Source organism: Podarcis raffonei, chromosome 17 (genome assembly GCF_027172205.1).
Source record: "Podarcis raffonei isolate rPodRaf1 chromosome 17, rPodRaf1.pri, whole genome shotgun sequence".
NCBI classification, from domain to species: domain Eukaryota; kingdom Metazoa; phylum Chordata; class Lepidosauria; order Squamata; family Lacertidae; genus Podarcis; species Podarcis raffonei.
The window spans coordinates 21,966,360-21,975,596 of NC_070618.1; the positions used below are offsets into that span (position 1 = coordinate 21,966,360).

Genomic DNA, 9,237 nt, shown 5'->3' on the forward strand with positions numbered 1-9,237 from the left:
CAATGCACACTGTGTTGTTTGTTCTGTATATATTGATATCGACGCTAAATTGTCTCTAACTACATTGTTTAAAGACCTTGCGAGTCACAGTGGAAATCTGCTTTTTGCTGATGCACTGAAGGCAGAAAATGCAGTAATCTGGAATGGAGTTGAAAGGGAGGGAATAGAAAGCATAATTTGTTTGATGTTGGTTCTCCCTTTCTGCAAATATATGGAATCAACACTCAGTTCAACTAAAAACAATACCTAATTCATACTCAAACAAGACTCACTGAAATCAATGGGTTAACTATGAGTTAGACTACTAACATTTTATATCACCTCTTACATCTTTTCAACTCCCAAACTTAAACAAAATCCACATTTTTTTTCCAAAATATCGAAACAAATTTTTGCCACCATGGTTAACTAGAACATTCTTATGTAAGTCAGAAGCATCAATTTACAAGAATTTACAGTGGAGGCTTCAGACTATGCTAATGATACCAATGAGTGTATGTTATAGTACATAAAGGTAAAGGTACCCCTACCCGTACGGGCCAGTCTTGACAGACTCTAGGGTTGTGCGCCCATCTCACTTAAGAGGCCGGGGGCCAGCGCTGTCCGGAGACACTTCCGGGTCACGTGGCCAGCGTGACATCGCTGCTCTGGCGAGCCAGAGCCGCACACGGAAACGCCGTTTACCTTCCCGCTAGTAAGCGGTCCCTATTTATCTACTTGCACCCTAGGGTGCTTTCGAACTGCTAGGTTGGCAGGCGCTGGGACCGAGCAATGGGAGCGCACCCCACTGCAGGGATTCGAACCGCCGACCTTTCGATCGGCAAGCCCTAGGCGCTGAGGCTTTTACCCACAGCGCCACCACATACTGATACACTATTCAGTACTTTGGGATCTGTTGAGTATATTGAGAGAGTGGAAAATTCTAGTTTGGCATTAGTTAAGACACTGGACACTAGGAAAGACAGATTACTTTTAGACGGGTTTGTTTAACATTGAGATGTGTTTGCTGCCCTAGGCTCCTTTGGGAGGAAGAGCAGTATACACATTCAATACATAAAACAAATATTTCACAGAACAGCGTATTCTGAAAATAAGTGCACTACATCATATATGCAACAAAGTAAGTCAGACACACACATTTCAAAAATACAGAATTAAACTTATATTCTTAATGCTCTGGTATATTAAAAAGTTGTAGTTGCATAGTTGTAACTCTCAAAGCACCACAGATGTTGATTTTGGACACTGCCTTTGATATAAAAAAGGACCATGCAAAAAGAACTCAGTGACCAGGTTTTAAAAGCACAATAAATGCAGAGCAATTTCCTAAGTTGCCTCTTTCAAGAATATTTAACTCCCAATTGTGAAATACTTTGCCCTTCCCAAAGCTGAATTAACACCCACTGCACACACTCACACACACACTCATTCCCAATTAATGAAGCTGTTATTAAAAGTAAAATGCCACCTGTCAAAATATACCAAGGCTGATATATAACCCTACAACCAGAATAAGGTAATAATTATGTAATTAACTGGCACTGAACACGAGTAAGCATAGCATACAGTTACACAAGAGGCACTCAGTGTCCTTTAGTAATATTCTGTAGCTGAGGACATTTTGCTTCCACTGGGTTAACTTTAAAGAGTTTGTTTCCAAAGCTGTACTTTAACTCCTGCATGACTGGCATTGGCAACGCAATACCAAACGTTAAGCACCTTGCTTGCCTTTCATTTTCCAGTTGAACAAAGCCTCTGCAGCAGACATAGGCAAACTCGGCCCACCATATGCTTTGGGACTACAATTCCCATTACCCTTGACCACTGGTCCTGTTAGCTAGGGATGATGGGAGTTGTAGTCCCAAAACATCTGGTGGGCCGAGTTTGCCTATGCCTGCTCTGCAGCTTCCAAAGCCCTTTGGAAGCTTCCCTTGCTTTTAAACTTCCTCTTTCTAAAAGGCTCCGCTTTTTACATGGCAATCTTGTTTGCCATAGGAATGCAACTGTTACAGTCGTGTTTGCTCTCACAGTAAAGCTTTAAAAGGGTAAAGGACCCCTGGACGGTTAAGTCCAGTTAAAGGCGACTCTGGGGTTGCAGTGCTCATCTCGCTTCAGGCCGAAGGAGCCGGCGTTTGTCTGCAGACAGCTTTCCGGGTCATGCGACCAGCAGGACTAATACGCTTCTGGCGCAACGCAACACCGTGACGAAAGCCAGCGTGCACGGAGACACTGTTTACCTTCCCGCCGCAGCGGTACCGATTTATCTACTTGCACCAGCGTGCTTTCGAACTGCTAGGTTGGCAGGAGCTGGGACAGAGCAATGGGAGCTCACCCCGTCATGCGGATTTGAAATGCCAAGCTTCTGACTGGCAAGCCCAAGAGGCTCAGTGGTTCAGACCACAGCGCCACCCACATCCCTCACAGTAAAGTGTTCCTGACAGGTCTCTAAACATGTGAGTATTTGTGACTGAGAGCCAGTGTCATGGAGGAGATGGCCGGATCCTGAGGAGGAATGGGAGGAGCTCAGGGAGTTGGAGTTGGGCACCCCTAGGTTGCAGGTATTTGATTCACTGGACCAATTATGGCCAAGAGAGCCATTCTGGGAAGACACAGGTGACTTGCATGTCCCCAATTAACTGCCAAATTCCATTACAGTGGTGCCTCGCAAGACAAAATTAATCCGTTCCGCAAGTTTTTTCTTCTTGCGAGTTTTTCGTCTTGCGAAGCACCGTTTCCCATAGGAATGCATTGAAAATCAATCAATGCGTTCCTATGGAAACTGCCTTCAGACCAGGTCCAGGGACAGTCTGTCCCCCGACCTCTTCTGAAGGCTGGGGGGGGGGGGGGACAAGGGCTTTTCTTCCCACTGCCAGCCTTCAGAAGGCTGTTCTGAAGGCTGGCGGTGGGAAGAAAAGCCCTTCTCCCCACCTCCTGCCCCGCAAGCTCCAGGGACAGGAGGGCTTTCCTCCCGACCGCCAGCATTTTAAGATCGCCCCGGGACAGCAGAGAAGTCTCCGCTGTCCCGGGGCTTTTAAAATGCTGGGGGTCAGCAGCGAAGCCTTCGCTGCCGACCCCCAGCATTTTAAGATCGCGCCGGGACAGCAGAGAAGTCTCCGCTGTCCCGGGAAGGCAGGCGGGGGGGAGCAAAGACTTTTGCCCCCCGCCGGCCTTCAGAAGAGGTCCAGGACCGGCGGTGGGCGAAAGTCTATGCTCCCGATGGCCAGCATTTTAAAAGCGGTCCGGGATAGCGGGAAAGCCCTGCTATCCCGGACCGCTTTTAAAATGCTGGCGGCGGGGAGCAAAGCCTTTCGGCCCCCGCCGGCCTTCCTGGACCTCTTCTGAAGGCCGGCGGGGGGCGAAAGGCTTTGCTCCCCACCGCCAGCATTTAAAAGAGGTCCCCGGAGATTTCCCTATGGGCTTTCTTCTTGCGAAGCAAGCCCATAGGGAAATTCATCTTGCGGAACGACTCAAAAACGGAAAACTCATCTTGCGAGTTTTTCGTTTTGCGAAGCGTTCGTCTTGCGAGGCACCACTGTAATGCTATCCGGGCAAATCCAAACCTCATGACTGGAGTGGGGGCACTTCAGAAACGGGGCGATGCCATGAAGCTATTGCAGGTTTCATGCAGGGGGTGGTCAGATGCTAAGGAGGAACAGGAGGTGCTCAGGGAGTTGGAGATGTCTAAACTTGGCGAGGAGGATGGATCCAAGGCAGGGGCAAAGTGGGTTGCCAGAGGACTGTTCCAGCCCTGTGACATTGGCCAACCCTAGGCAGACGTCTCCTCCTGTCAGTGAGGATGTCCCTCTTTCAGGAAGGCAACTAATTGGGAGTTAATTGGGTGCTGACCACTTGCCACGCTAAGAGTTGCGCTTACCCCACTCTTCAAAAGGAAGGTCCAGGGAGCATGTGGCTTATTGGATCAACATTATCTGCTTGCACTTAGCCATGTCTCTATAAAGGGTAAAGGTAAAGGGACCCCTGACCATTAGGTCCAGTCGTGGCCGACTCTGGGGTTGTGGCGCTCATCTCGCTTTATTGGCCGAGGGAGCCGGCGTACAGCTTCCGAGGTCATGTGGCCAGCATGACTAAGCCACTTCTGGCAAACCAGAGCAGCGCATGGAAACACCGTTTACCTTCCTGCCGAAGCGGTACCTATTTATCTACTTGCTCTTTGACGTGCTTTCGAACTGCTAGGTGGGTCCTAGGTGCCACGGGGATTCGAACCGCCAACCTTCTGATCGGCAAGTCCTAGGCTCTGTGGTTTAACCCACAGCGCCACCCGTGTCCCCATGTCTCTATACTTGGCCCTTTATACAAGATACCTGCTACATCTTGTAACCTGCACTTTGCCTATGTACCAATCTGATTTATGCATCAAAACCTTTAGCAGAAACTGTGCAGGGAGTTCCATGTTCTTCATCCAACATTGAGGGCCACGACCGACAGCCAAGACTCTTATGGAATGTGTACACACATGTGAGGATGTGTTGTTTGTTCACACACATCTCTGCTGGGGACGGGGACGGGACGACAGCAGTGTAACAGTGGCAGAAAACATTACCATGAAAACTATGAAGCTCCTTGCTGCTTTGCGTTTAGGAGGGGGCTTTTCGCTCCAACTTGTAATCAAGGTTTTACACTCCTTTGCAACAGCCAACTAGGAACAGAGGTCCTGTACTCCTCTTCCAAAGTCAGTAAAACACTACCAACTGCAGGGTGGAAAAATCAACTATTTGATTTGATGAAAAGGGCAATATTCTTATCTGTTGCCCATAGCATCAGCCCACAAGGAAATGACACCAAGGAAGGCAGCAGTTGGCCAGGCGACAACAAAGCAACAAACATTTTACAGATGTCAGGAAGAGCTCGAAACCTTAACTTTTGACAGCAATATTAATGCTCTTCTTCTTCTTCTTAATGTATGAATTGCGTATACAACACATGCACATTTGACAAAAAAAAATACATTGCAAGTATATAAGGAATGAGTTTGCACAACACAATGAATAACCGAACTAGATGGATCGCAAGCTTCCTCCCACACCCTTCAAACTTAAAATTTCTACGGGTACCTATCTTTTCCCCTCCATAGCTATTAGCCAAGACCACATCACAGCTGTTTTTAATCAAAGAAAAGGATGTTGGAAGATATAATCACGTATCTCCCATTTAATTCACACCGATTCTGCTGTCTGAAAACCAACAACTCATATACAGACTCTGTTTTTTGTTTTGTTTTGTTAAATAGCAACAGCTTAAAAAAAATCTACGAAATTGCCTGACATGTTTCCTACTGGTATTTTTCATTTCCTTCACCCTCCATTATTTTCCCAAGTTACAATTCAGCAATGTCAAAGGGAATCTGTTTCCTATATAGACCAGGAAAGTTGGAGTGATCAAGTAAGAGGATGGAGAGCTAAACAGCCTCACTGGCTTCTGTTACTGAAACTGCACATTTCATTACTCCTTCCCACCGAAGATAAAAAGTTCGCTGCCCCAGATCTCCCCTTCCCCAACAACCCACACAATCTTTCCTTCTTAAGAAGCAGATTAGCAGCTGGAAAACAAGTTCCATGCTGCAAAAGAGAAAGCGCAAAAACAAACCATAACATAATTATATGCACAAGGACTACAATAATTACCCCTTAGCTGAAACACAATAGGCACCTGAGGGAAATCTCCTCAACCCTTTAACTATATTTTGAAGGTGCATTACTTAAACACCGATTCCCACCCCCCAAAAAAGTTTATTAAAAAATAAAAATACACACCATCGGCAAGGTGGAAGAAAGGCCTCTTCTTGTCCACGAGGAAAGAGTTCACATCTTTCTACCTCAGACTGCAACTACAGCCTAAATAGAGAATTATTAAAATATTTCATTAATATTGTTTTAATAGAAAGGGTGAAAATAGTGGGGAGGGGTGGATTACACCCCTGGCCTTGATAACTCTTAATATCCCAAGCGATCCACCCCGTTTTGATAGGATTGCACTTTGGTTTCATTCGTATCTGGGAAGGGAATTTCTCTGGGTGGGTGGAAGGAAGCCCAGCCCGCCCGAAGTTTCCTGCGTAAAATTAGTTTTGCTTTTGTGGTTTCAAAAGGAGAGAGAGAGAGAGAGAGAGAGAGAGAGAGAGAGAAAGAGAAAGAAAGAAAGAAAGAAAGAAAGAAAGAAAGAGGCCGGAGTAACAACCCCACCAACGCCTTCTTTAACCCCCAACCCCGCTATCCTTTCCTCCCCACTCCCGCCAGGCAGCAAACCCTCCGCTGCGCCCCCAAACTCGCCCCACCGGGAAAGCGAAAGCGCAGCAAGGCGCCCGGGCGCAACGCCGCCCCTGAAGGAGGACGGGAAGCGAATACCTCGGGAAACGGGCGTGCGGGGAGCTGGCCACCGACTCTTCCCCCCCGCGACGGCGGCGCTGCAGAGGAAGCCGAGGTTTCCCTCCGGCTCCCCCCGCAACATACAGGCAAGGAGGAAGCAGCCGGAGATGAAGCGACGCCCGTCGGGGCGGGCCAGCTGCTTGGCGCACGCCTCGGAGCGCGCCCGGGCGGCTCCGCCTCTCTCTCTCCGCCGCCCGGCTCTTCCCGCTCGCTTCGCCCGGCGGCGCTCGGGAGCGAGGAGAAAAGAGGCGCCTCCTCCGCTCGGGACCGAGACGGCGCGGGACGCGGCGAAGGGCCTGCGCTCGGGACGCGCTCGCCAGCTGCGTCACGACGCACGGGCTCTCCAGGAGAGGCAGGGGCGCACGGCAGCGGCCGCCCCGGGGAGGAGCCGCCGAGCGCCGGGGAGGAGCCGCGCCGCCCACGCCCGACGTCGGAGCCGGGAGAGTGATCCGCTCGGAGAGGCGGCGCCTCGGGTGAAAGGGAACGCGAGGACGGAGCTGGGCAGAGCGACCCGGTGGTCACCTTGCGAGATGCGCCCCCGCGACCCCGATGCCTCCAAGATTTCTCGGGACGTCCTCTTCTTCTTTTTAAAATATAATTTTTTTATTAAATTTTCTTTTCTACAATTTAAAGTACTCATTTTTTACATCCTTAAGATATCAATGACTTCCGTTCTTTCTTATATTTCCATGGTTCCTTTTGCATATCATAAACCCTTGCATGTTTTACAAAAACTATGACATTCAGTATTCCATTATTGATGGTTGGACAGTGTTCTCGAAGCTACAGTGGTACCTCGGGTTGCGAACGGGATCTGTTGCGAACGGGATCTGTTCCGGAGGCCCGTTCGCAACATGAAAAGAGCGCAACCCGTAGCGGCGCGTCTGCGCACGCACGGGTCGCGATTCCCCGCTTCTGCGCATGCGCATGATGTCATTTTGCGCTTCTGCGCATGCGCGAGCGGCAAAACCCAGAAGTAATCCTTTCCAGTACTTCCAGGTCACCGCGGAACGTAACCTGAAAGAACGTAACACAAAGCGGACGTAACATGAGGTATGACTGTACTAACATGAGTTTGACCAAACTGCAGGAGGCAGTGGAAGACAGGAGTGCCTGGTGTGCTCTGGTCCATGGGGCCACGAAGAGTCGGACACGTCTAAACGACTAAACAGCAACAACAAATTCCATTATTACATCCAGTGCTGGATTTACATATAAGCTAAACAAGCTATAGCTTAGGGCCCCACTCTCTTGGGGGCCCTCAAAAAATTTAAAGGGGAAAAAACTGGATGTACATTTCCAAAATAAGGATAAAAAACAAACAAAATAAAAGCTACATACAGGCAAGTGTGTTTTGTGTTGTGTAGGCTCCTATTTGTTACGTGCAAATGGCTTTAGATACTTATTAGGTCCGTAAGTTACCATATAGCATATATTCAACACAAAAAAACAGCAACAATTTTTTGTTGACAAATGACATATAAAGGGCCTCATTACCTTCAGTAGCTTAGGGCCTCATCAAACCTAAATCTGGCCCTGATTACATCCATCAAAACTTGTTTACACTGTTGAATTCATCTGAAGGATGCCAGATATTAATGCTACAGTTATTTCCTATATATTCAATAAACGTTTTCCAATCTTCTCTAAACTGTATGTTCTTCTTGTTCTCTTATTCTATATCTTCTTCACCATCATAGAATTGTAGAGTTGGAAGGGGGCCACCATGGTCATCTAGTCCAACCCCACTGCAATGCACCTGAGCACTAGCATAGCTGGGGGGGCGCGCACCAGGCATCCACTTACCATGGAGGCAGTGCTCCTGAGCCACGCGTCTCTCCTGGGAGGCGGCAAGCTCCGATTCCACGCAGCGCGCCCTGCCCCGGCTCGCCCCATCCTGTGGATGGCTTGCCCCGGGGGCCCGAGCGGCTGGCTACACCACTGCACCCGAGCTTTAAATACTAAGTTATTGTGCGGCATTATTTATGTGCATCAATTTACCTATAAACTGATATATATTCAGCACTGAATGAGAAACACCAAGCACGTTATCATCAAAAGTCAATTCTTTAAAAATTCTAAGGCAGAAATATATATCTTTTCTTCAAAAATAGAAGCATTATACAAAAATATCATGCAAAACCCGTAGATTAATAATACAGTGGTACCTCTGGATGCGAACGTGATCAGTTCCGGAGCCCCGTTTGCATCCTGCGCATGCACGAGCGGCGAAACCTAGAAGTAATGTGCTCCGTTACTTCTGGGTTGCCACGGAGCGTAACCTGAAAACGCTCAACCTGAAGCATATTTAACCCGAGGTATGACTGTAGTAATTCTAAGGGTTGTATAGCTCCTTCTCTCTTTAGTGCGGGGTTGGATAACTCCATACCCTCCAACATTGATCCAATGAAAATAGGGACGTCCTAAAGAAAAGCAGGGCATTCCGGGATCAAATCAGAAACCGGGACTGTCCCTGGAAAACAGGGACACTTGGAGGGTCTGCTACCTCAGCAGAATCTGGTGTATCCAATGTGTGCTATTCCATACGCAAGGCAGGCTTGAAGGTGAAGTGAGGCTTTACAACTGTTTCCCCACCACCACAAAGAACCCTCAACAACTTTTGTGCCTGAATTTTCACTTTTTGATAATGTGTGAGAAGTTTAACCCAAGATCTGGCAGTCAAAAAGTTAAATAACCTTGTAAAAAATATCTGCCCTTCCCCTTCTTCTCTTCCTGTTCTCTTGTGAGGAATATCTATTGCTGTTATCTGGGGATGAGATTATGTATTTAGTTTCACTTTCCTCTGTTTCTTACTTAGTGGGTAAATGCAAAACCTTTTGTATTATTTTGTATGTAC

The 9,237-nt window shown here is 47.9% G+C and overlaps 1 protein-coding gene across 1 annotated transcript in view; it reads right to left on the minus strand.

Moving 5' to 3' along the window:
* Positions 1-6,460, minus strand: part of JAK2 (Janus kinase 2) — an 88,373-nt gene extending 81,913 nt beyond the window's left edge. Inside the window, exons 1-2 of the mRNA XM_053371913.1 lie at positions 6,360-6,460; positions 5,772-5,852 (exon numbers count right to left, since the gene is read on the minus strand). The gene's annotated coding sequence lies outside the window, so the exon portion shown is untranslated. The remainder of the gene's footprint in view (positions 1-5,771; positions 5,853-6,359) is intronic.
* Positions 6,461-9,237: the final 2,777 nt, after the last annotated feature.